At 37.0% G+C, this 27491-nt stretch overlaps 1 protein-coding gene across 1 annotated transcript in view; it reads right to left on the reverse strand.

Moving 5' to 3' along the window:
• The window catches only part of RNF125 (ring finger protein 125), a 117514-nt gene that overhangs the window by 88410 nt on the left and 1613 nt on the right, over window positions 1-27491 (reverse strand). The window lies entirely within an intron of this gene.

Raw genomic sequence — 27491 nt, forward strand, 5'->3', positions numbered from 1 at the left:
AAGCATTTATTATTCTTATGTTTTGACTTGTTCTGTAGATTCTTTTGGATTTTTTTCCCTTTTTTTTCCCTCCCCTCTCCCCCATTGTAGTTGTCGATTTTATTGGCACTACGAAATCTAACTAAACTTTTGAGATTTTTTTATTCTCAGTCATAATTTTATTGTTATAAACCTCTGCCTCTATATTGGAATTTTGCAGTTCTGGGGAGTTTTTTTTTTTTCCTCTTTTTGAAATTTTTTAAACCTATTATTACTTTTTCTATATTTATTCCTTTGTTTGCTTTTCCTACTGTTCTTTTCCCCTTGCGGTTAATCTTCAGTGTATATAAATCTTCTTCATCTACCTCTGTTTAACACTGCATAGCTATTCTTTTTTTCTTTTCTTTCCTCTCAACATATTTGTTAGTTTTATTTTCATTGTTTTATTCCCCAATTGGCACCCTGCTTTAGTTTTGTTTTCTAGTTTGTGGTTTAGTTAGTTTTGTTCTTAACTGGTAAATATAACTTTTGATTTCCTTTGTTTGCTGGGTCAGTCTATTGTACTTTATTTTTGTTGGACTGTTTTGACTTTGTCCATGGGTACATATGTATATGTGTATATTCTATTATTTTGATTATTATTTGCCTGATTTTGTAACTGCCATTTGTCTGGGGTTCATCTTTGGTTTCTCGTTTTTGGATATTTGTTTTAATCTCACTTAATGCCATACTAAACCACCTGTGGAATTTTCGTTCCTGACCAGAGATTAAGCCCTGAGCCTTTGGAGTGGGAGCACTGACTCCAAGACCCTAGACTACCAGAAAACTAACCCTAGGGCATATCAAATAGTGAGAACTCACACAAAGGAAACCACTGTAATACAAGACCCAGCATCACCCAACCACCAATAGCACCCTGTGGAGGACGCCTCATCTAAACAACAAACAAAACAAAAATACAAACCCAGTCATCAGCAGACAGTATTACCACCTCACTCAGCCTTGGCCATCAGAGGAAAAACAAATAAGCAAACAAAAACTCAGCACAAATCTCACCCTATAAGAAGCTTACACAAACCACTGGACCAACCTTAGGAGGGCTGAAACCAAAAGGAAGAAAGAATTCAACCCTGAAGTCTGGGAAAAGGAGACCTCAGATACAATAAGTTAAAAAAAATAATGAAAAGGCAGAGAAATACTACAAAAATGAAGGAACAAACTAGAAACACAGAACTCCAAATAAATGAAGAGGAAATAGGCAAACTACCTGAAAAAGAATTCAGAATAATGATAGTAAAGATGATCAAAAACATTGAAAGCAAAATGGGAAAATGCAGGAATCAATTAACAAAGACCTAGAAGAATTCAAGAATAAATATGAAGGGACAAACAACACAATTAGTGAAATTAAAAATACTCTAGAAGGAATCAATAGCAGAATAGCTGAAGCAGAAGAATGAATCAGTGAGCTGGAAGATAAAATGGTGGAAATAACTTCTGAAGAGTAGAATAAAGTAAAAGGAATGAAAAGAACTGAGGATAGTCTCAGAGACCTCTGGGACAATATCAAATGCACCAACATTCGAATTATAGGGGTCCCGGAAGAAGAGAAAAAGAAAGTGTATGAGAAAATTTTTGAAGAGATTATAGTTGAAAATTTCCCCAACATGTAAAAGGAAATAGTCAATTAAGTCCAGGAGGCACAAAGAGTCCCATACAGGATAAACCCAAGGAGAAACGTGTCAAGACACATACTAATCAAACTAACAAAGACTAAACACAAAGAAAGAACATTAAAAGCAGCAAGGGAGAAACAACAAGTAACATACAAGGAAAACCCCATACACTTAACAGCTGATCTTACTGTCAGCAGAAACTCTGCAGGCCAGAAGGGAAAGGCAGGATATATTTAAAGTACTGAAAGGGAAAAATCTACAACCAAGATTACTGTACACAGCAAGGATTTCATTCAGAATTGATGGAGAAATCAAAAGCTTTTCAGACAAACAAAAGTTATGAGTATTCAGTACCACCAAACCAGCTTTACAACAAACATTGAACAGACTTATAAAGTCAAGAAATACAAGAGAAGAAAAAAGATCTACAAAAGCAACTCCAAACAATTAAGAAAATGGCAATAGGAACATATATATCAATAATTACTTTAAATGTAAATGGATTAAATGCTCCAACCAAAAGACAGAGACTGGCTGAATGGATACAAAAACATGACCCATATATATGCTGTCTACAAGAAACCCACTTTAGACCTCAAGACACATATAGACTGAAAGTGAGAGGATGGAAAAATATATTCCATGCAAAAAGGAAGCAAAAGAAAGCTGGAGTAGCAATCCTCTTTTCAGACAAAATAGACCTTAAAATAAAGAAGATTATAAGAGATAAGGAAGGATACTGCATAATCAAGGGATCAATCCAAGAGGAAGACATAACAATTGTAAATATCTATGCACTCAACATACGAGCAGCTCAATACATAAGACAAACACTAACAGACATAAAAGGAGAAACTGACAGTAACACAATAATATTAGGAGACTTTTAACATCCCACTCACAACAATGGACAGATCATCAAAACAGAAAATTAATAAGGAAACACAAGTATTAAATGATACATTAGATGAGATGGATCTCATTGATATTTCCAGGACATTCCATCCAAATGCAGAAGAATACACCTTCTTCTCAAGTGCACATGGAATATTCTCCATGTGGATAGACCACATCTTGGGTCACAAATCAAACTTCAGTAAATTTAAGAAAACTGAAATTGTATCAAGCATCTCCTCTGACCACAATGCTATGAGACTAGATATCAATTACAAGAAAAAAAACTGTAAGAAACACAAACACATGGAGATTAAACAGCACATTTCTAAATAACCAACAGGTTACTGAAGAAATAAAAAGGGAAATCAAACAATTTCTAGAAACAAATGACAATGAAAACATAACAACTCAAAACCTATGGGATGTGGCAAAAGCAGTCCTAAGAGGGAAGTTTATAGCACTACAATCCTACCTCAAGAAACAAGAAAAACATTGAACAGACAGCCTAACTTTACACCTAAAACAACTGAAAAAAGAAGAAGAACAACAACAACAAAAACAAAATTAGTATAAGGAAATAAATCATAAAGATTCAAGCAGTAGTAAATGAAAAAGAAAAGAAAGAAGCAATAGTAAAGATTAATAAAACTAAAAGCTGGTTCTTTGAGAAGATAAACAAAATTGACAAGCCCTTAGCCAGACTCATCAAGAAAAAAAAAGAGAAAAGAATCAAATCAACAAAATTAGAAATGAAAAAGAAGAGGTTACAACAGACAATACAGAAATACAAAGGATTGTAAAAGACTATTATGAACAACTATATGGCAATAAAATGGATAACCTAGAAGAAATGGAAAGATTCTTAGAAAAGTTCAATCTTCCAAGACTGAACCAGGAAGAAATAGAAATTATGAGCAACCCAATTACAAGCACTGAAAATGAAGCTGTGATCAAAAATCTCCCAAAAAACAAAAGCCCAGGACCAGATAGCTTCACAGAATTCTATCAAACATTTAGAGAAGAGCTAATGCCTATCCTTCTAAAAGTCTTTCAAAAAATTGCAGAGGAAGGAACACTTCCAAACTCAATCTATGAGGCCACCATCACCCTGATATCAAAACCAAAGACAACACACACACAAAAAAACTACAGGCCAATATCACTGATGAACATAAATGCAAAAATCCTCAACAAAATTTTAGCAAACAGAATTCTGCAACACATCAAAAAGCTCATACACCATGATCAAGTTGGGTTTATTCCAGGAATGCAAGGATTCTTCAATATACGCAAATCAATCAATGTGATACACTACATTAACAAACTAAAAGATAAAAACCATATGACAATCTCAGTAGATGCAGAAAAAGCCTTTGACAAAATTCAGCACCCATTTATGATGAAAACTCTTCAAAAAATGGGTACAGAAGGAACCTACCTCAACATAGTAAAGGCCATTTATGATAAGCCTACAGCAAACATTATTCTCAATGATGAGAAACTGAAAGCATTCCCCGTAGGATCAGGAACAAGACAGGGGTGTCCATGTTCATCACTGTTATTCAACATAGTTCTGGAAGTCCTAGCTACAGCAATCAGAGAAGAAAAAGAAATAAAAGGCATCCAGATCAGAAAAGAAAAAGTAAAGCTCTCACTCTTTGCAGATGACATGATACTGTTCATAGAAAACCCTAAAGATAATATCAGAAAATTACTAGAGCTAATCAGTGAATTTAGCAAAGTTGCAGGATACAAAGTCAATATACAGAGATCACTTGCATTTCTACACACTAACAAAGAAAAACAGAAAGAGAAATTAAGGAATCAATCCCATTCACCACTGCAACAAAAAGAATTAAATATCTAGGAATAAACTTACCTAAGGAAACAGAAGAACTATACACATAAAATTATAAGACACTGATGAAAGAAATCAAAGATGATATAAACAGATGGAGAGATAGTCCATGTTTCTGTTTAGGAAGAATCAATAGTGTGAAAATGACTATACTACCAAACACAACAGATTCAATGTGATTCCTATCAAATTACCAATGGCATTTTTCACAGAACTAGAGCAAAAAATTTCACAATCCATATGGAAACAGAAAAGACCCCGAATAGCCAAAGCAGTCTTGAGAAAGAATAATGGAGCTGGAAGAATCAACCTTCCTGACTTCAGATTATACTACAAAGCTACAGTCATCAAGACAGTACAGTACTGGCACAAAAACAGAAATATAGACCAATGGAACCAGATAGAAAGCCCAGAAATAAACGCATCCACCTATGGGCACTTGATTTTTGAAAAAGGAGGCAAGACAGCCTCTTCAATAAATGGTGCTGGGAAAACTGGACAGCTACATGTAAAAGAATGAAATTAGAATACTTCTGAACACCATACACAAAGATAAACTCAAAATGGATTAAAGACCTAACTGTAAGACCAGAAACTACAAAACTCTTAGAGGAAAACATAGGCAGAACACTTGATGACATAAATCAAAGCAAGATCCTCTATGACCCACCTCCTAGAGAAACAGAAGTAAAAAAAAAAAAAAAAGTAAACAAGTGGGACCTGATTAAACTTAAAAGCCTTTGCACAGCAAAGGAAACTATAAGCAAGGTAAAAAGACAACCCTTGGAATGGGAGAAAATAATAGCAAATGAAACAACTGACAAAGGATTAATTTCCAAAATATACAAGCAGCTCATACAACTCAATACCAGGAAAACAAACAACCCAATCAAAAAGTGGGAAAAAGACCTAAACAGACATTTCTCCAAAGAAGACATACAGATGGCTAACAAACACATGAAAAGATGTACAACATCACTCATTATTAGAGAAATGCAAATGAAATCTACAATCAGATTATCAACTCACACCAGTCAGAATGGCCATTATCAAAAAGTCTACAAAGAATAAATGCTGGAGAGGGTGTGGAGAAAAGGGAATGCTCTTGCACTGTTGGTGGGAATGTAAATTGATACAGCCACTATGGAAAATGGTATGGAGATTCCTTAAAAAACTAGGAATAAAACCACCATATGACCCAGCAATCCCACTCCTAGGCATATACCCTGAGGAAACCAGGGTTGAAAAAGACAATGTATCCCAATGTTCATTACAGCACTATTTACAATAGCTAGAACATGGAAGCAACCTAGATGTCCATCAACAGATGAATGGATAAAGAAGCTGTGGTATATATACACAATGGAATATTACTCAGCCATAAAAAGGAACGCATTTGAGTCAGTTCTGATGAGGTGGATGAACCTAGAACCTATTATATAGAGTGAAGTGAGTCAGAAAAAGAAAGATAAATATCATTCTAACGCAAATACACGGAATCTAGAAAAATGGTTCTGAAAAATTTATACACAGGGCAGCAATGGAGAAACAGACATAGAGAATAGACTTATGGACATGGAGAGAGGGGAGGAGAGGGTGAGATGTATGGAAAGAGTAACATGGAAACTTACATTACCATGTGTAAAACAGATAGCCAACAGGAATTTGCTGTATGGCTAAGGAAACTCAAACAGGGGCTCTGTATCAACCTAGAGGGGTTGGATGGGGAGGGAGATGGGAGGGAGGTTCAAAAGGGAGGGGATATATGTATATCTATGGCTGATTCATATTGAAGTTTGACATAAAACAACAAAATTCTGTAAAGCAATTATCCTTCAATAAAAAAATTAAAAAAAAGAGCATTTGTCACCAAGGTTGTGAACTAAGCCATCAACTATCTTAACTGACATTGACAGAACACAACACCTCATAAATACAGATTTCTTCTCTCCAACTGTATCTTTTAAAAATTAAGTAATTATTCTTGGCTGTGCTGGGTCTTTGTTGCTGTGTGGGTTTTCTCTAGTTGGGGCAAGTAGGGATACTCTTCAGTGTGGTATGTGGGCTTCTCGTTGCCATGGTTTCTCTTGTTGCAGAGCGCAGGCTCTAGTGTGCACGGGCTGCAGTAGTTGCAGCTCTGTGCTCTAGAACACAGGCTCAGTAATGTGGTTCACAGGCCTAGTTGCTCTGCAGCATGTGGGATCTTCCCAGATCAGGGATCGAACCCGGGTCTCCTGCATTGGCAGGCAGATTCTTTACTACTGAGTCACCAGGGAAGCCCCCCAATTGTACTTTTTAAATTTTCAAATTTCCTTTAAAATTTATGTTGACTAATGGATATTGACTCAAAGATGTGGACTACTTTTAAAAAATCTAATGAAAAAAGCCATAATCATGTAGAATATGTTATTTCACTACAACAGGATTAAATTAGGAATCATGAAAGAGGCATCTTGGTGTAATAGGCTGCTGCAACAAAATACCATAGCCTATATACTAAAAGCGCTGAAGGGGAAAAAACTGTCTGGAAAAACTGTCCTACAAAAGTAAGGGGGAAATTGAAATATTCTTACAAAACTAAAACCTGAGGGAGTTAATTACCATTATACCTGTCATGCAAGAAGTCCTTCAAGTTGAAATGAAACTAAACAGTAAGTTAAAGCTGCATGAAGAAATAGAGACATTTAGTAGAGGAAAGCATATGAACAATCATAAAAACTAGCATTACTATAAATTAAAAAAAACAACACAGCGTAGGTGGCTTAGGCAACATAAATTAATTGTTTCCCAGTTCTGGAGGCTGGAAGTCTAAGATCAAGGCATCAAGTGGTTTATCGTGAGTGCTTACTTAGTGGCTTGAAGACAGTCACTTTCATGGCACCATGTTTTCTCATGGTCTTTTCATGGTGGGCGCATGAGGAGAGAGAGAGAGAACGAACTCTGATGTCACCGTTTATAAGGACACTGCCATTGACACTGAAGTCTCTCAGTCGTGTCCGACTCTTTGCGACCCCATGGACTGTAGCCTACCAGGCTCCTCCGTCCATGGAATTTTCCAGGCAAGAATACTGAAGTGGGTTGCCATATCCTTCTCCCGACCCAGGGATTGAACCCAGGCCTCCCGCATTGTAGGCAGACGCTTTACCGTCTGAGCCATGAGGGAAGTCTACACTAATCCCCATTTATTGTTCAGTCGCTAAGTGGTGTCTGACTCTTTACTGCAGACCCCATAGACTGCAGCACGCCAGGCTTCCCTGACCTTCACTATCTCCCAGAGTTGGTTCAAATTCATGTCCACTGAGTCGGTGATGCCATCCAACCATCTCATCCTCTGTCATCCCCTTCTCCTCCTGCCTTCAATCTCTCCCAGCATCAGAGTCTTTTCCAATGAGTCAGTTCTTAGTATCAGGTGGCCAAAGTATTGGAGCTTCAGCTTCAGCATCAGTCCTTTCAGTGAATACTCAGGGTTGATTTCCTATGATTTTATTTAAACTTAATTACTTCCTTAGAGACTCCAACTTCAAATACAGGCACACTGGCATGTAGGGTCTTCAACATATGAATTTTGATGGGGCACAATCAGTTCATAACATGTGGAAAACTTCAAATATTTAGAAGTTAAACAAAAAACTTCTAAGTACCCATAGGTCAAATGAGAAATAACAGGGGAAATTGGAAAAATATTCCAAACTAATGACAACAAAAATACAAGATATCCATTTTATGATGGATGAAACCAAGGCAGTGCTGATAAAAATTTATAGCTTTAAATTCTTAATAAATTAAATAGAAGAAAGTTTTAAGATCAGCGATCAGAGATTCTACCTTAATAAACTTTAAAAATGAGCAAAAACTTTAAAACCTCTAAATGTAGAAGCCAGGAAATAAACCTAAGAGCAGAAATCAACATAATAGAAAACATCAAACACTAGAGAAAATTAATAAATGTAAGAGCTGATTTTATATTATTTATAAATTATGCTATAAAGATTAACACAATTAGTCAAACTTTAGAAAAACTAATCAAGGGGGAAAAAAACCCCACATATTACCAAGGAGTTAAAACCACAAATCCTAGAAATATAAAATAATAAAAGATATTATTAAAACATTTACCAATTTGATACACTACATGAAATAGAAAACTTCCTAGAAAAATATAACATGTTAAAATTGGCAAAGAAGAAACAAAATCTGAATAGCCCTGTATCTATTTAAGAAACTGATTTTTAAAGAGTTTTTTGACTGCATGGTGAGGCATGTGAGATCTTAGTTCCCTCCCCAGAGATCAAACCTGCACCCCCTGCACTGGAAGGGGAAGTCACTAAACCATCAGGGAAGTCCCAGAAACTGATTTTTAAATCAGAAACATTTTGATCAAGAAAAACCCAGTTTCAATGCTAAATAATAAAATATTTTAGTTAGAAATAGCACCAACCTTACATAAACTCTTTCAGAAATAGAGACAAGAAAACTGCCAGCTATGTAACCAACATAGCTACAAACCAGAAAAATATATTAAATACAAATAATTTAAATTACAGACACTAGTATGGCTCATGAGCATAGACTCAAAAATTAATAAAATATTAGTAAATAAAATCCAACAATATGTAAAATGGAGAATATATCATGATAAAGTAGGATTTTACCCTGGAATGCAAAGCTGATGAAACATTTGAAAATCAATCAGTATTCACCATAATAACTGAATAGAAAATAAAAGAAACATGCCATTTTAATAGATGCAGAAAAAGTGTTAGACAAATCTCTATACCCACTCATGATTCAGTTAACACCTGAATCATGAGCATAATCAATGGTGAAATGTTCAATGTTTTCCTTCTAAAGTTCAGGTCCAAGTAAAAGATACTCGAACAATTTTTTTAAAGTATAGTTGAGTTAAAATGCTGTGTCAGTTTCAGGTGTATAGCAAAGTGATTTAGTTATACAAACACACACACACACAAATATATATATTTATTTCAGATTACTTTCCATTATAAGTTATTATAAGCTATTGAATATTCCCTATGCTATACAGTAGGTCCTTGTTGTTTAAGGATACCCATGGTAATACTTTTATTCAACCTTGTAAATAGTCATTTCAATACAAAAGAAAAATAAATGCAAAGCATAAAAATAAAAAAGGAACAATCCTATGTATTTGCAGATAATGTCCAAAAATGCTGTGCCGTGCTATGCTTAGTCACTCAGTCATGTCCTACTCTTTGCTACCCCATGGACTGTAGCTCACCAGGCTCCTCTGTTCATTGGGTTCTCTAGGTAAGAATACTGGAGTGAGTTGCCATGTCCTCCTCCAGGGGAATCTTTCCAATCCAGGGATCAAACCCAGGTCTCCTGCATTGCATTACTGTCTGAGCCACCAGGGGAGTTTTAACCCCCTTTCCAGGAAACCAGGCAGGATTTCTCCTTGAGCCTAAACTTTATTAATATGACCTCTGATCATGTAACCCAGCATACATTTCTGACTGCAAATAAAAATATTAGAGTGCAGTCTAATAAAATGCCAGAAATGATTATAAAATGCTAGAAACCAACTGCTAAAAATAATGAATTTAAGCAAGATCAAAAGGTACAAGGTTAATATACAAGTCAATTATATTTTTATATGCTGGTGGCAAACAATTGGAAATAAAAAAGATTCCATTTACAATATTACACAAAATGTTAAATACCTAGGAATAAATTTAACAAAATACATGCTAAATTTCTTTTCCCAAAAGTACAAAACATTGTTGAGAGAAATTAAAGGACTAAGTAAATGGTGAAATATACTATGTCCATGGGTTAGAACATTCAATATTGCTAATATCTCAGTTCTCCCCAAATTGATTTATAGATGCAGCACAATCCCAGTGATCATTCTAGTGGGGTTATTTTTGTAGAAATTGATGAGCTCATTCTAAAGTTTATTTTAGATGTGACCTAGAGTAGCCAAGTAATATTTGAAAAGTTGCTCATTCAAGAAATATTTATTGGTAGATGACATAAAATAATTTGATATAAAAAAATAAGATGATTCAAAATAATTTTAAAGCAAGAACAAATTTAGAAGACTTGACCTGATTTCAAGACCTACCATAAAGCTATAGTGATCAAGATGGTGCAATGCTGGCAGAAGGATAGACATAGATCACTGGAGCAGAATAAAAAATACAGATATAGACCTTCAGCTATGGGGTAAATTTTCTAAAAGGTGACAAGGCAATTCAATGGGAGTGAAAGTTCTTTTAACAAATGATGCTATGATAACTTGATATCTGTATAAAAAAAATTAATGTCAACTCAGTCTCAAATCACTTACAAAATTAACTTGAAACAGATAATAAATCTCAGTCCTAAAGCTAAAAACTATAAAACTTAAAGGGAAAACAGAAAAATATCTATGGCACCTTGAGGTTTTCTGAGGGGAGGCAAATTTTAAAAATTAAGGCATAAAATATTAATATAAGTGTACAAATGTAAAATTTACAGATGACTGAACTTTATAAATGAATACATCTATGCAACCACTCCCAAGATCAACGTCTAGAGTGTTACCAGTGCCACAAGTCTATTTCAAGCTCCTTTCCAGTCAATATTCCTTCACCAAAGTTAACACTATCCTGACATATCATTATAGCTTTACTTGCTTGCTTTACTTTGCTACTTGGAATTGTAGAGTATCTCTTTCCACATGTAGCACTGGTTTACTCTCTTTGAATAGTATGCTATGAATATACTCTAATTTATCCACTCTATTGTCAATACATATTTTGAGTTTTTCTAGTTTGGAGCTATTGTCAATAAACTGCTATGAACCTTCTTGTACAAAGCTTTTGGGGCATATATAGTATATGTGTTAAGTGTGTATTTGAGTGGAATTGCTGGGTCCATAAAAGATTGTTTGGCTTTATTAGATAACTGAGATGTGACTCATTTGTGTTTCTGAGAGGGTCTTGGTGTAGGTAAGGAAGCCAGCAATGGATTTATTTAGTTCCCAGAATTCTAGTGTAAAGAGTAGCTGAAGCCAATTGGAGTGAATCATTTTAAACTCCACCAGCAGAGTATGAGAATTCCAGCTGCTTCACACTTTTGCCAACACTAAGTATCAGCAGTGCCATAAATTTAGCCATTATGTTGGGGGATAAATGATATGGAACATACTTACATATGCTTATTAGGCATCTGGATGTTTCCTTTTGTGAAGTACTACTATACATCATTTGCCTATTTAAAAATTGCAGTTTGTCTTTTTCTGATTGATTTGTAGAAGTTACAAATATATTCTGGATATAATTTATCATATTTGTATACTGCAAATATCATCTTATTCTCTGACTTTTTCATTGTCTTAAGAGTATATTTGTTAAATAGAAATTTAAATTTTAGTCAAGTCCAATTCAGTAATCTCTTTCATTATGTATCTTGTGTTATGTTCAGAAAGTCTTTACTTTTTCTAAAGTCTTTGACATATTCTCCTATGTTATATTTTTAAAGTCTCTCTCTTTTTTTCCTTTCACATTTAAGTCTATGAGCATCTGGCATAGAATTTTGGTGTCTGTTTTTGAAATTTTTATTCTTTTCCACTGATCCATTTGTCTGCACTTGAATCAATAGTGCATTGTTTTTGTACTTTATTTAGAAATGGTTTGGTATCTGATAGTGTAAAACTCGGGCTTCCCTGGTCTCAGTGGTAAAGAATCCACCTGCCAAGCAGGAGCAGGTTTGGTCCCTGGGTTGGGACGATCCCCAGGAGAAAGAAATGACAACTGAGGAAGTCCCTTAGACAGAGGAGCCTGGTGGACTACAGTTCATGGGGTCACAAAAGAGTTGGACAGGACTAGTGACTAAACAACAACAACAGTGTAAATTCTCAGCTTTGTCCTTTTTCTTCAATATTGAATTTGTTATTCTTATTCCTTTACATTTTGACATAAATCTTAGATCAGTTTCACTAAATTCTCAATTTCCATAAAAAAGTTTTTTCAATATGGAAAGACTCATCATCTTTAAAATGCTGAATCCTCAAGACTTCTCTGGTGGTCCACTGGTTGAGGATGCCACAGGTTTGATCTCTGGTCCGGAAGGATTCCACATGCCTCAGAGCAACTAATCCTGTGCGCCACAATTATTGAGCCCAAGCACCCTAAAGCTCATTGTTGTTCAGTCATTCAGTGTCCAAATCTTTGCAACCCAATGGATTGCAGCACACTAGGCTTCCCTGTCCCTTACCATCGCCTGGAGCTTGCTCAAATTCATGTCCTTTAAGTCAGTGATGCCATCCAAATATCTTGTCCTCTGTCACCCCCTTATCCTCCTGCCTTCAATCTATCCCAGCACCAGGGGCTTTTTTAATAAGTCAGTTCTTCACATCAGGGCTAAAGCAGCTTCAGCATCAATCCCTCCAATGGACACTTAGGGTTGATTTCCCTTAGGATTGACTGGTTTGATTCCCATGCTGTCCAAGGGACTCTCAAGAGTCTTCCCCAACACCACAGTTCAAAAGCATCAAATCTTTGGCGCTCAGCTTTCTTTATGGTCCAACTCTCACATCCAAACATGCCTACTGGAAAAACCATAGCTTTGACTATATGCACCTTTGCCAGCAAAGTAATGTTTCTGCTTTTTAATATGCTATCTATGTTGGTCATGGCTGTCCTTCCAAGGAGCAAGCATCTTGTAATTTCATGATCACCATCTGCAGTGATTTTGGAGCCCAAGAAAATAAAGCCTGTCCCTGTTTCCATTGTTTCCCCATCTATTTGCCATGAGCTTGTACTCCAAAACAACAGAAGCCACTGCAATGAGAAGTCTGTGCACCACAACAAAGAGTAGCCTCCACTCACTGCAACTAGAGAAAGGTCGCACAGCAATGAAGACTAAGTGCAGCCAAAAATAAAGATACAAAATTTTAAAAAGCCCCACTGAATCCTCAAATCCATGGACATGGCATACACCTTGATTTACTTGGGTCTTCTTCAATTTTTCTCAGTAATGTATTGTTGCTTTCTGAGTACAGATCTTACATATCTTTTATTAATTTTTTCCTTAGGTATTTGATGTCTTTCAAGTCAGTACTTTGCCTGGAAAATCCCATGAATGGAAGAGCCTGGTAGGCTGCAGTCCACGGGGTCGCTAAGAGTCGGACACAACTAAGCGACTTCACTTTCACTTTTCACTTTCATGCATTGGAGAAGGAAATGGCAACCCACTCCAGTGGTCTTGCCTGGAGAATCCCAGGGATGGGGGAGCCTGGTGGCTGCCGTCTATGGGGTCACACAGAGTCGGACACGACTGAAGTGACTTAGCAGTAGCAGTAGCAGCAATGCTGTTATAAGCTATATTGTTTTAACTCTTATTCTCTATTTTTTCTAGTGATTTTTAAAAATATACTGATTTTATATGCAGTGACGTTACTAAATTCACTTACTGATCCTGGTGGTTGATCCAGACTCTCAAAATGGCTATACCTTTGTAATGATCTCCATTCCTCTGTCTTCTACATTTCTTCCTAAAGAGTCTGTCTTCCCTACTCTGTTTCACAACTCTGGTGTAAGCTTACACAGGAGATATTAGTGAACTAAACTTATGTCTTGGTGGGCAAGAATCGTTCAGAACCATGGAGAGCAGCCCACATGGTTCAAAGTTTTCTTAGTCTTGATATGATTCTGACAGCTCTTTGTGGGCTTTGTTCTAAACCCTGGAGTTTAGAGTATTGTCTAGTCTATAAAAAGTAGTCAGTAAGTATTTACTGAATGAAATGAATCTTCCATGGTGAAATCAAATTCATGTAGGACTATAAACATTTTCATAGCTCTTGATGTGCTGTGCTAAGTCACTTCAGTCATGTCCAACTCTTTGTGACCTTGTGGACTGCAGCTGGCCAGGCTCCTCTGTCCACGGGATTCTCCAGGCAAGAATACTGGAGTGGGCTGCCATGCCCTCTTCAGGGCATCTTCTCAATCCAGGGATCAAATCTGCATCTCTTTTGTCTTCTGCATACTTCCCTGGTGGTTCAGATGGTAAATAATAAGAGATTTGTTTTTCTTTCTGATCAACAAACCATACATATCTTTTTTCTTGTCTTATTATGTTATCTAGGACTCCAGTATGATGCTGAATAAGAGGAGTAATTGACATTCTTAAGTAAAAGAGTTCATTCATCAAAAGAATTTAGCAATACTAAATTTAATGTACTAAATGAGAAACCTCAAATTACATGAAGCAAAAATTGATAAGAGCTGAACTGAGAGATAAGACAAATCCCCAGGTATTTCTATACTTCTTTCTCAATAATTAATAGTAGTATACCAAAAATTTTAGTCAAAATTTTAATCTAAAGATATAGAGGGATATCCTTCTATGAGGAGGGATATAAGGATGTAAAGCTAGATACAAGAATGGTATTGTAGGGATGTTCCCTAGGATTCCAGGCTTTCACTACCATGGCCTGGAGAGAGTTCAATCCCAGGTTAGGGATCTGAGGTCCCACAAGATCCAAGCAAGACATGGACAAGAAAAAAAAGAACAGTACTGTAGTTGAATCGTCCCCCTCAAAAAAGATACGCTGAATTACTAATCCCTATGACTATAAATGTGAACTTATTTGAAAACAGGGCATTTGGAGAAGTAATCAAGAAAGATGAGATTCTACAGGATTAGAGTGGGCCCTAAATCCAAGAACTGGTGTTCTTCTAAGGACAAAGAGAGAGATTTGAAGACACAGACACATAGGGAAGCAAGCCAAACAACAACAAGCAGACACTGGAGCTCCCACAAGCCAAAGAAGGCCAAGATTTGTCAGTATCCACCACAAGGTGGAAGCGGGAAGAGGATTCTTCCCTAGAGCCTTCTTAGGAAGATAGTTTGATATTTCGCTGATATTTTGATTTGGGGCTTCTAGAATCCAAAACGATAAGAAAAGAAATTTCTGTTGTTTTAAGCTCCTCAACTTGTCGCCAATTTGTTAGAGCAGCCCTAAGAAACCAATGCCTCAGCAGTAAAGAATTCTCCTGCCAATGCAGGAGATGCAGGTTCGATACCTGGTATAATAGAATCCATCACTATTTTTTCAAATGTGCAAAGAACATTTACCAAGAGAGACCATATTCTTAAACCAACTCTCAAAAAACTTAAAATAATCCAGTCATACCAAGTACCTTCTGATCACAGTGGAATTATAAATCAATAACAGAAACATATTTGAAAAATCCCCAATGTTTGAGAAATGAATAACAAGCTTCTAAACAATCTGTAGGTACAAAAAGAAATAGCAAAGGGAATTTGGAAAGTATTTTGAACCAAACAAAAATGAAAAACAAACATATCAAGTTTTGTGGGATGCATTTAAAATAGTGCTTATTAGGAATTTAACTTATTGTAGCATCTTTACAGGAGGATCTAAGGGATTTTGCTTTTGTCATGTGGCTGTTAAAATTTTCATGGGTTGAGATAATCTACTAAGTCAGGAGTATGGATTTGAATGTGTTTAAAAATATTTTCTAATTGAATTATTCTTGTTCATTGATACTGACTTTATGAATTTAGAATTCTTTATTGAGTACTTTTATTAATTCTCATGATTTTTTTTCAGCAAATTTGTTTGGCCTGAGTACATAGTAATCTCCTTTTCTTTTCCAATACTTAGATACTTATTTTTATCTCATTAGCCCCAAATTTCAGCATTAGTATGAAATAGTAATAGCAATTATTAGTAACAATGCCTTATTTATGATTTTCACCAGAGTGCTTCTGATGTTTATCAACTTCTCAAAGAGATCTGTGCCTGGAGAATCCCAAGGACAGCGGAGCCTGGTGGGCTGCCGTCTTTGGGGTCACTCAGAGTTGGACACGACTGAAGTGACTTAGCAGCAGCAAGGAGATCTGTTAATTCTGAAAATTAAGAACCATTGTTTAGAATCCTGAGTTATTAGCATTCACACAATATTCTATAGGTGATGATTCTTGAGAAAGTTTAAATGACGAGTTCCAAGGTCGTAAAAGTAGGCAGTGGAAGAACCATGACTAGAATTCCCTTTCATTTATGGTTTTGTTATCAAACCTTACAACACAAATTGTAATAGTTTTCCTCATCTCTGATTTTTTAAAAAATTGAAAACATTGCATTTGTATCTTTTTTTTGCTAACAAATTTATTGATATAATTCACAGACTATTCACATATTTAAATGATATAGTTCATGGCTTTTAGCTCATTTACCAAGCTATACATCATCATCACAATCATTACTAGGATATCTTCATTACTCCAAAAAGAAACCTGGCATTGCTTAGCCATAACCTTCCAACTCTCCCATTCCTCCTGTCTCATTCTTTACCTCCAGGCCTAGGCAAGCACTCATCTGTTTTCTGTCACTATGATGTACCTACTGTTAATATTTTTATACAAATGGAATCATACATGGTCCTTTGTGACTGGCTTCTTTCACCTGGCATGTTTTCATTGTTTATTCATACTGTGGAATGTATCAGTACTTTTTGTTATTGCCAAATACTATTCTATTGCACAGCTATAAAGTGAAAGTGAAGACACTCAGTCACATCTAACTCTTTGCGACCCCACGAACTGTAAGCCTACCTATCAGGCTCCTCTGTCCATGGGATTTTCCAGGCAAGAACACTGGAGTGGGTCACCATTTCCTTCTCCAGGAGACCTTCCCGACCCAGGAATTGAACCTGGGTCTCCCGCATTATAGGCAGACGCTTTATCATCTGAGCCACCAGGGAAGTCCATTGCACACCTATAGCACTTATTTATCAGTTGATGAATATTTGGATTGCTTCTACATTTGGCTATTATGAATCTCCTGTTATGAACATTCAGGTGCAAATTTTTGTGTGGACACGTTTTCATTTCTCTTAGGAGTGAAACTGCTGCATCATATGGTAACTCCATGTTTAACATATAGTTAAACATACGAAAACAGCTTGCCTTCCAAACCAGCTGCACCACTTTACATGCCCACCAGTAGCACATGAAGCTTCAAATTTCTCTACATTCTTGTCACATTTGTCATTGTCTTTTGGATTATAGCCATTCAGTGGGTGTGAAGTGGTATTTTATTACGGCTTTGATTTTCATTTCCATGTTGGTTAATAATGGCAAACACCTTTTCATGTGCTTACTGCCTATTTGTGTGTATATATATATATATATTTTTTTTTTTTTTTGAGAACCGTCTATATCCTTTGCTCATTTTTTAAACCTTTGAGAATACGTAAATGTATACTGGTCATTCAAATTTCCTCTTTTGTGAATTTCTGTAACTTGCATAGTATTGTGTTGCAGTCTGGCACTTATACAGTATCAATTGTATTATTGCCTTTTTCCTTATTAACTATAGGAGCTCTTTAGGGTAGATATGTTTCTTTGTACATTTGTAGCTTGAATTTTCACTACTTTGTGACCTCCTGATAAAAGAAAACCTTAAATTTAATATTTTCTGTTCAATTATCAATCTTTTCTGTTACGGTTTGCAATTTTTGCATCTTGTTTAAGAAATATGTCCTATTATCCTTCATGAAAGGCAGGCAGTGTAGCGTACTGGGTAAAAGGGAGACTCAGGATTTCCCTTGTAGTCCAGTGGCTAAGACTCCCACCTCCCAATACAGGGGGGTCCAGGTTTGATCCCTGGTCAGGAAACCAGATCCCACATGCTACAACTAAGACCTGGCACAGCCAAATAATTAATTAAAAATAAGTAAATAAAACGGAAACTCAAGACGCAACTTTAGTCAGTTCAGCTGCTCAGTCTTGTCCAACTCTTTGAGACCCCATGAACTGCAGCACACCAGGCCTCCCTGTCCGTCACCAACTCCCGGAGTTCACTCAACCCCATGTCCATCGAGTCGGTGATGCCATCCAGCCATCTCATCCTCTGTCGTCCCCTTCTCCTCCTGCCCCCAATCCCTCCCAGAATCACAGTCTTTTCCAATGAGTCAACTCTTCACATGAGGTGGCCAAAGTACTGGAGTTTCAGCTTTAGCATCAGTCCTTCCAAAGAACACCCAGGACTGATCTCCTTTAGAATGGACTGGTTGGATCTCCTTGCAGTCCAAGGGACTCTCAAGAGTCTTCTCCAACACCACAGTTCAAAAGCATCAATTCTTCGGTGCTCAGCTCTCTTCACAGTCCAATTCTCACATCCATACATGACCAATGGAAAAATCATAGCCTTGACTAGACGGACCTTTGTTGGCAAAGTAATGTCTCTGCTTTTCAATATGCTGTCTAGGTTGGTCATAACTTTCCTTCCAAGAAGTAAGCGTCTTTTAATTTCATGGCTGCGGTCACCACCTGCAGTGATTTTGGAGCCCAAAAAAATAAAGTCTGACACAGTTTCCACTGTTGCCCCATCTATTTGCCATGAAGTGATGGGACCAAATGCCATGACCTTCATTTTCTGAATGTTGGGCTTTAAGCCAACTTTTTCACTCTCCTCTTTCACTTTCATCAAGAGGCTTTTTAGTTCCTCTTCACTTTCTGCCATAAGGGTGGTGTCATCTGCATATCTGAGTTTATTGATAGTTCTCATGGCAATCTTGATTTCAGCTTGTGCTTCTTCCAGCCCAGTATTTCTCATGATGTATTCTGCATATAAGTTGAATAAGCAGGGTGACAATATACAGCCTTGACGTACTCCTTTTCCTACTTGGAACCAGTCTGTTGTTCCATGTCCAGTTCTAACTGTTGCTTCCTGATCTGCTTATAGGTTTCTCAGGAGGCAGGTCAGGTGGTCTGGTATGCCCATCTCTTGAAGAATTTTCCATAGTTTATTGTGATCCACACAGTCAAAGGCTTTGGCATAGTCAGTAAAGCAGAAATAGATGTTTTTCTGGAACTCTCTTGCTTTTTCGATGATCCAGTGGATGTTGGCAATTTGGTCTCTGGTTCCTCTGCCTTTTCTAAATCCAGCTTGAACATCTGGAATTTCACGTTTCACATATTGCTGAAGCCTGGCTTGGAGGATTTTGAGCATTACTTTACTAGCGTGTCAGACGAGTGCAATTGTGTGGTAGTTTGAGCATTCTTTGGCATTGCCTTTCTTTGGGATTGGAATGAAAATTGACCTTTTCCAGTCCTGTGGCCACTGCTGAGTTTTCCAAATTTGCTGGCATATTAAGTGCAGCACTTTCACAGCATCATCTTTCAGGATTTGAAATAGCTCAACTGGAATTCCATCACCTCCACTAGCTGTGTTTGTAGTGATGTTTTCTAAGGCCCACTTGACTTCACATTCCAGGATGTCTGGCTCTAGGTGAGTGATCACACCATCATGATTATCTGGGTTGTGAAGATGTTTTTTGTACAATTCTTCTGTGTATTCTTGCTGCCTCTTCTTAATATCTTCTTTAGGTCCATACCATTTCTGTCCTTTATCAAGCCCATTTTGCATGAAATGTTCCCTTGATATCTTTAATTTTCTTGAAGAGATCTCTAATCTTTCCCATTCTGTTGTTTTCCTCTATTTCTTTGCATTGATCGCTGAGGAAGGCTTTCTTATTTCTCCTTGCTATTCTTTGGAACTTTGCATTCAGATGCTTATATCTTTCCTTTCCTCATTTGCTTTTTGCCTCTCTTCTTTTCACAGCTATTTGTAAGGCCTCTCCAGACAGCCATTTTGCTTTTTTGCATTTCTTTTCCATGCAGTACTTGGATGCTATCTCAAAAATGACAGAATGATCTCCGTTCATTTCCAAGGCAAACCATTCAATACACAGTAATCCAAGCCTATGCCCCAACCAGTAATGCTGAAGAAGCTAAAGTTGAACGGTTCTATGAAGATCTACAAGACCTTTTAGAACTAACACCCAAAAAAGATGTCCTTTTCATTATAGGGGACTGGAATGCAAAAGTAGGAAGTCAAGAAACACCTGGAGTAACAGGCAAATTTGGCCTTGGAATACGGACTGAAGCAGGGCAAAGACTAATAGAGTTTTGCCAAGAAAATGCACTGGTCATAGCAAACACCCTCTTCAACAACACAAGAGAAGACTCTACACATGGACATCACCAGATGGTCAACACCGAAATCAAATTGATTATGTTCTTTGCAGCCAAAGATGGAGAAGCTCTAGACAGTCAGCAAAAACAAGGCTGGGAGCTTACTGTGGCTCAGATCATGAATTCCTTATTGCCAAATTCAAACTTAAATTGAAGAAATTAGGGAAAACCACTAGACCATTCAGGTACGACCTACATCGAATTTCTTATGATTATACAGTGGAAGTGAGAAATAGATTTAAGGGACTAGATCTGATAGATAGAGTGCCTGATGAACTATGGACGGAGTTCATGACATTGTACAGGAGACAGGGATCAAGACCATCCCCATGGAAAAGAAAAGACACAGTTTACCAGAGTACAAATCATAGCTCTTCTCCTTTATGGTACTGTGGCCTGGGGAAATTTAGTTAACCTCTTTTGCCTGAGTTTCCTCATTTATAAAATGGAAACGATATTAGTAGTACTTACTTCACAGGGTTGTAATGAGGACTAAATAAATTGGGATATGTAAAATGCTTAAAATTGTACCAGCACATAATAAACATCAAGTAGTGTTATTAGGGATGGGGGAGGCTGGTGGGCTGCTGTCTATGGGGTCGCACAAAGTTGGACACGACTGAAGCGACTTAGCAGCAGTGTTATTATTGTTTCCATCTTTATTCCACCTGACCTGATTTATTTTGTTGGGATGAAGAAAACTGATTGGACTTTTGTTCCATATAGATAACCAATTCTTGAAGCACTGTTTATTGAATAACCTGTCCTTTCTGCATTTTTTTGTTTATGTTTCAAGTTAGTCTGTCCCACACCTCTCCATTCTATTCCATTGGCCTATGTCTCCTCTTGACTCTTAAAAACTTTAACATACCTTGCTTGCTGTTCAAATTTCTCTACCTTTTAATTCATCTTCAAAATTATCAACTATTCTTACACCTCTGCTCTTAAGCATGAATTTTAGGTTTACTTTGTCAAATTCCATAAAATCTCTGTGGCTATTGGATTGGAACTGCACCGGATCTCTGGTTAGATTCTGATGGAATTGATAGGTTTATGGTGCCTCTGTCACTACCAATGAGAGCATAACTGAAAGCTCCCCAAAATGTGTTTCCTCACATAACTGACTATCAGATAGGATTCTTGCACATATATGTCTAGCTGACAAAACCCACAACAAACGATGATGTCTTAGCTATAAGAGATGGTGAAAACATGAGTTCTGTCTCCTAATTTGGGGAGGGCAACTGAAGAGACGGAGAGTTACACAGATATGATAAAAGTGCTCTATATATTTAGCCCACTATAGAATTTCTAAATAAGTAGTTCTGTTCTTTTTGAAATCTTAAAAATTTTTCTTCTCCAGCTGCTTTTGTAAGGAAGCTAGAAAATTATTGAACAGAAACAGTGATAATGAGACAAGATAATTTTTGTCTCAATCTGATTTTAAAGGGAATGATTCTTACATTTAACCATTAAGTGTAATATTATGAATCTTTGTTACATAACCTTTAACTGATTAAGTTTCCTTTTATTTAGCTATAATTGACATAGAATAGTATCTTACTTCCAGGTGTATACAGTAATGATTCAGTATATATCGTGAAATGGTTACCACAAAAAGTCTAAAAAATGTCTATACATTTACAAGTTGCTAAGAGAAGACCTGTGAGAAGTTCTCATCACAGGAAGAAACAATTTTTGTAACTATATTATGGTGATAGATGTTACCTAGATGTTGCACATTTTTGATTGGATAATTTATCCTTTTTATTGAGTTATAGTAGTTCTTTATATACCCTAGTTTTTTCCCCTTGTATCTCTATACTTTGGGCATCCAAATCCCATTTTTAGCCATATTTATATTTATCATATTTTCACCAAATCATTTTAGATATGTGATTTTCAAAAAACTTCTCCCATACTGTTGGTTGTCTTTTCACTTTCTTAACAGTGTCCTTTGAAGCACAGTTTTTAAAATTTGGTGATGTTCAGTTAGTCTCTTTTTGTAGTTGTTTCTTCTGCTTTTGTTGTTATAGCTAAGCAACCATTGCCTAATTCCAGGTTCTGAAGCTTCACACCTATGTTTTCTTCTATGGGTTTTATTGTTTTAGATCTTACATTTAGGTCTTTGAGTTAATTTTTATGTATATGGTGTGAGTTGGGGGTCCAATATCATTCTTTTGCATGTAGATAAAAAGTTGACCCAGGACCATTTGTTGAAACGACTATTTTATTTTCCTTTAATTGCCTTGGTACCCTTCAAGAAAATCAACTGCCTTTAAAACATGAGGTCTTATCCTGGGACTCTCATTTCTATTCCATTGATCTATATGTCTATTCTTATGCCCATTATCACACAGTCTTGGTTACTGTAGCTTTGCTTTAGGTTTGTAATTATCTGGTTTGAGTCCTTCAACTTTGTTTTTTAAAGATTATTTTGGCTATTCTGGCTCCCTTGAATTTTGCCATACTTTACCATCAGCTTGCCAATTCCCACAAAGAGGGCAGCTGGTAATTTGATATGAATCTACAGAACAATTCAAGGAGTGTTGACATCTCAATCCTAAGTCTTTTGATCCATGAACATGTCCTTTCATGTGTTCAGGTCTTTATTTCTTTCAAACTGCAAATATTTTTTTTATCATGCAAGTTCAGTTCAGTTCAGTCGCTCAGTTGTGTCTGACTCTTTGCAACCCCATGAACTGCAGCATGCCAGGAACCGCAGCATGCCAGGCTTCCCTATCACCAACTCCCAGAGTCTACCCAAACCCGTGTTCATTGAGTTGGTGAAGCCATCCAACCATCTCATCCTCTGTTGTCCCCTTCTCCTCCTGCCCTCAATCTTTCCCAGCATCAGAGTCTTTTCAAATGAGTCAGCTCTTCACATCAGGTGGCCAAAGTAGTGGAGTTGCACCTTCAACATCAGTCCTTCTAATGAACAGCCAGGAGTGATCTCCTTTAGGATGGACTGGTTGGATCTCCTTGCAGTCCAAGGGACTCTCAACAGTCTTCTCCAACACCACAGTTCAAAAGCATCAATTCTTCAGCGCTCAGCTTTCTTTATAGTCCAACTCTCACATCCATACATGACCACTGGAAAAACCATAGCCTTGACTAGACAGCCCTTTGTTGACAAAGTAATGTCTCTGCTTTTCAATATGCTGTCTAGGTTGGTCATAACTTTCCTTCCAAGAAGTAAGCGTCTTTTAATTTCATGGCTGCAATCACCATCTGCAGTGATTTTGGAGCCCCAAAAAATAAAGTCTGACACTATTTCCACTGTTTCCCCATCTATTTCCCATGAAGTGGTGGGACCAAATGCCATGATCTTCGTTTTCTGAATGCTGAGCTTTAAGCCAACTTTTTCACTCTGCTCTTTCACTTTCATCAAGAGGCTCTTTAGTTCTTCTTCACTTCCTGCCGTAAGGGTGGTGTCATCTGCATATCTGAGTTTATTGATAGTTCTCATGGCAATCTTGATTTCAGCTTGTGCTTCCTCCCGCCCAGTGTTTCTCACTATGTATTCTGCATATAAGTTGAATAAGCAGGGTGACAATATACAGCCTTGATGTACTTCTTTTCCTACTTGGAAACAGTCTGCTGTTCCATGTCCAGTTCTAACTGTTGCTTCCTGATCTGCTTATAGGTTTCTCAGGAGGCAGGTCAGGTGGTCTGGTATGCCCATCTCTTGAAGAATTTTCCACAGTTTATTGTGATCCACACAGTCAAAGGCTTTGGCATAGTCAGTAAAGCAGAAATAGATGTTTTCCTGGAACTCTCTTGCTTTTTCGATGATCCAGCGGATATTGGCAATTTGATCTCTGGTTCCTCTGCCTTTTCTAAAACCAGCTTGAACATCTGGAAGTTCACGTTTCACATATTGCTGAAGCCTGGCTTGGAGAATTTTGAGCATTACTTTACAAGTTAGCTAACAAGTATTCATTCATGGCTTTTGAAGACTGCTTAGCAGCTGTAACTATTCATTTTTATGTAAAATCACTTTAATGTGTTGAAATTAAAAGTACTTATAAAGATGTATGAAAACAATGTACGTTGCATTAAATAAATTCTGAAATAAGGAAGGGGAAGTAAGTAAAAATCATTTAGTTACTATATAAACTGGGGAAGTATAATGAAACATGTTTGAGACTGAAAGTCAGGAAACTGGGAAGCTTTTTCCAGCTCTGTGCTTAACTAAGCATATGACCTTGGGGAAATTATATCTCTAAGATTGTTTCTTCACATTTAAAATGATATTGTGATTTTTCCTAAATGGAAAGTCATGGGTCTATGCAACAAATCTACAACATAGCATGCAAATTATTTTTAGCCTAACTCTTGAGGATTAATGTTTATAGAATTGTTTGGAGTTGAGATCTTCAACATTCCCACCCACTGCTTCCCCCATCTATATTTTTCTTATCCAAATCCAGTTGTTTTTGGAAGTATTTACACATGATTTAAAACCAAGTACTAATAGTATTCCTTATCTTAGAAGCCTAAAGAAGAAACTATGTATAAAAGATTTTTACTTGTTGCAGATTAAATTAGAGGAGGATTTATATGGGGCTTAAATACCTATAATAAGTATAAAATAGAATTATGAGCAATATTGTGGCTATGATTCATCATTAAAATAACCAGGAAGTGGATGCCATCTGTTTTAGTCAGAATTTTAATGATAATAAGCCTACTTAAAACATCCAGTACAGTAAATAAGATAACAAGTGTGGGCCAATATGTGGATTATATATTTAAACCTTTCTTTTTTTAGTGTTTGAAAGTATCCTAGCATAAAATTCTTTAAGAAACTTTTTTAAAAAGTAAAGTATCTTTAATACTGTGTTGGTTTCAGGTGCACAACACAGTGATTCAGGATTTTGCAGATTATAAGTTATTACAAGATATTGGGTATAACATGTATATAGTAAATCCTTGTTATTTGTTTTACATAGTTTGTATCTGTTAGTCCCATACTCCTAATATGTCCCTCCTTCTCCCCACTTTCATAGCCGTAAGTTTGGGTTCTATGTCTGAGTCTGTTTTTGTTTTGTATATACAACCATTTTTTTAGACTCTACATAAGCCTAGGAAACTTTTAATGCACCACTTTTCTCAGCATCCCTGGACCTCCAATTACCTCCCATGTGAGATCCATGTACTCAGGAATTGTTTTAGTGGCTAATTAGAACCAGTTTTTTAATTGGCTTTTGAAGCCAATACTCAATAGCACCATCTACTGTTAACACAGTGAAATTTAATAATGGTGAAAAGATCTTCACATTGGAGTGAATACAAGAAATCATCTAGTTCCAACTTCATAAGCTCACAGATAAAGAATGTGAGGCTCAGAAAAGACACATAACTTGTTAAAAGTCACAGATTTATTGGTAAAACTGTATTGCAAGCTATTGCAAGTTAAAATTTCTGTAGGTGCTCTCAAAGTAAGGAAACATGTGGAAAAGCAATTTATCCTAGTGATCAAGTCTCTAGGGTTAAGAACTGAGCTGGTTCTGCACCAGTGTTATCCTGGGACAAGCTAATTAACTTCTGTGTGCTTCAGGTGCCATATCTGGTAACTGGCTACACATGTGCCTCTCAGGGTTTGTGTAAGCAGCAGCAGTAGTAGTCAGTATACCTAAAGTGCTATGCTTGCTTGATGTATGGTGATGGACAATGGTGATATGACTTTTATGCACAAGTGGTGGAGATACTTTCGAGTCCAGGACTCTCTGATTTCAGTGTCCATGTTTTTGACCACAGCAGATATCAGAAGAGACTGGCACTATTTTACATGCAAAATAATTCATGGGCATTTGATAACACAGTATTTCAAAATATAAGCCTACTGGCATAGCATATGTTTTATGGGATTCTTTGATGTTGGGAGTCTAAGAAGTTGGGTTTCATCTTCAATACTTGGAAAAGAGATCCTTAGTTGTTTGTGTTATCATTTGGCCCAGCAAGCTTCCTCTCTTTTAGTGATAGATCTTATCCTCCTGGCCTTGAGGGTTCTGCAGAAAGTAAATGGTTCAGAGGGCAAGTGATGTTAAAAGGGTCAATGTCCAGGGGAGTCAGAGAAATGAGAGAAGTGTGATATCTTAGAATTCAGGCAAATACATCCTGCGGGGTACCTCATTCCTAATAAAGTGGGGAGGAGAAACTTGCCCTGTCATCCCACTTTCATTCTCTTCATTTAGCAACAGAACTCTCAGGCCTATACTTTCTAGTCTCCTTTGGAGACACTAGAGCCAGTGATATTAGAGTGAAATTGCTGGATGCCATTTTAAAATTTGATCTGAAACCGTTAGTCATTTACTTTTCCATTCTCTTTTCTCCATTCCTGTCGACTGAAATGCAAATACGGCAGTGACTCAGCTTCAGTCTATAGGGAAAGAAAATACCTTAGAAGATGAACATGTGAGGTAGTTTAGGATAGACTAGGAAATAGATTTTAACAGTGCACTTACTGGAAACTGTGTGGATGTGGTGTTAGACAGTAAATTCAATGCATAAGCTAACAATCCATTTACGCTTAGACATAAAGAGGAATGACATACTGATTCATGCTACAATATGGATAAGCCTTGAACATTACTCCAAATGAAAGAAATCAGACACCAAAGGCCATGTATTGTATGATTCAATTTATGTGAAATGTTCAGAATAGGTAAATCCATAGAGACATAAAGTAGATGAGAGATTGCCAGGGGCTAAAGGGCTGCTCTAGGGACTTCTCTGGTAGCTCAGATCGTAAGCAGTCAGCCTGCAGTGTGGGAGCTGCTGCTGCTGCTAAGTCGCTTCAGTCATGTCCAACTCTGTGCGACCCCAAAGATGGCAGCCCACCAGGCTCCCCCATCCCTGGGATTCTCCCAGGTTCAATTTATGGGTTGGGAAGATCCCCTGTAGAAGGAAATGGCAACCCACTCCAGTATTCTTGCCTGGAAAAATCCCATGGCTGGAAGCGCCTGGCGGACTACAGTCCACAGGGTCGCAAAGAGTTGCACAGGACTGAGCGACTTCACTTTAGAGGGGTGTTGGGGTACAGAGTG

Source organism: Bos grunniens, chromosome 24 (genome assembly GCF_055505025.1).
Source record: "Bos grunniens cultivar Pamir isolate PY7600 chromosome 24, Bosgru_T2T1.0, whole genome shotgun sequence".
Classification (NCBI taxonomy): Eukaryota; Metazoa; Chordata; class Mammalia; order Artiodactyla; family Bovidae; genus Bos; species Bos grunniens.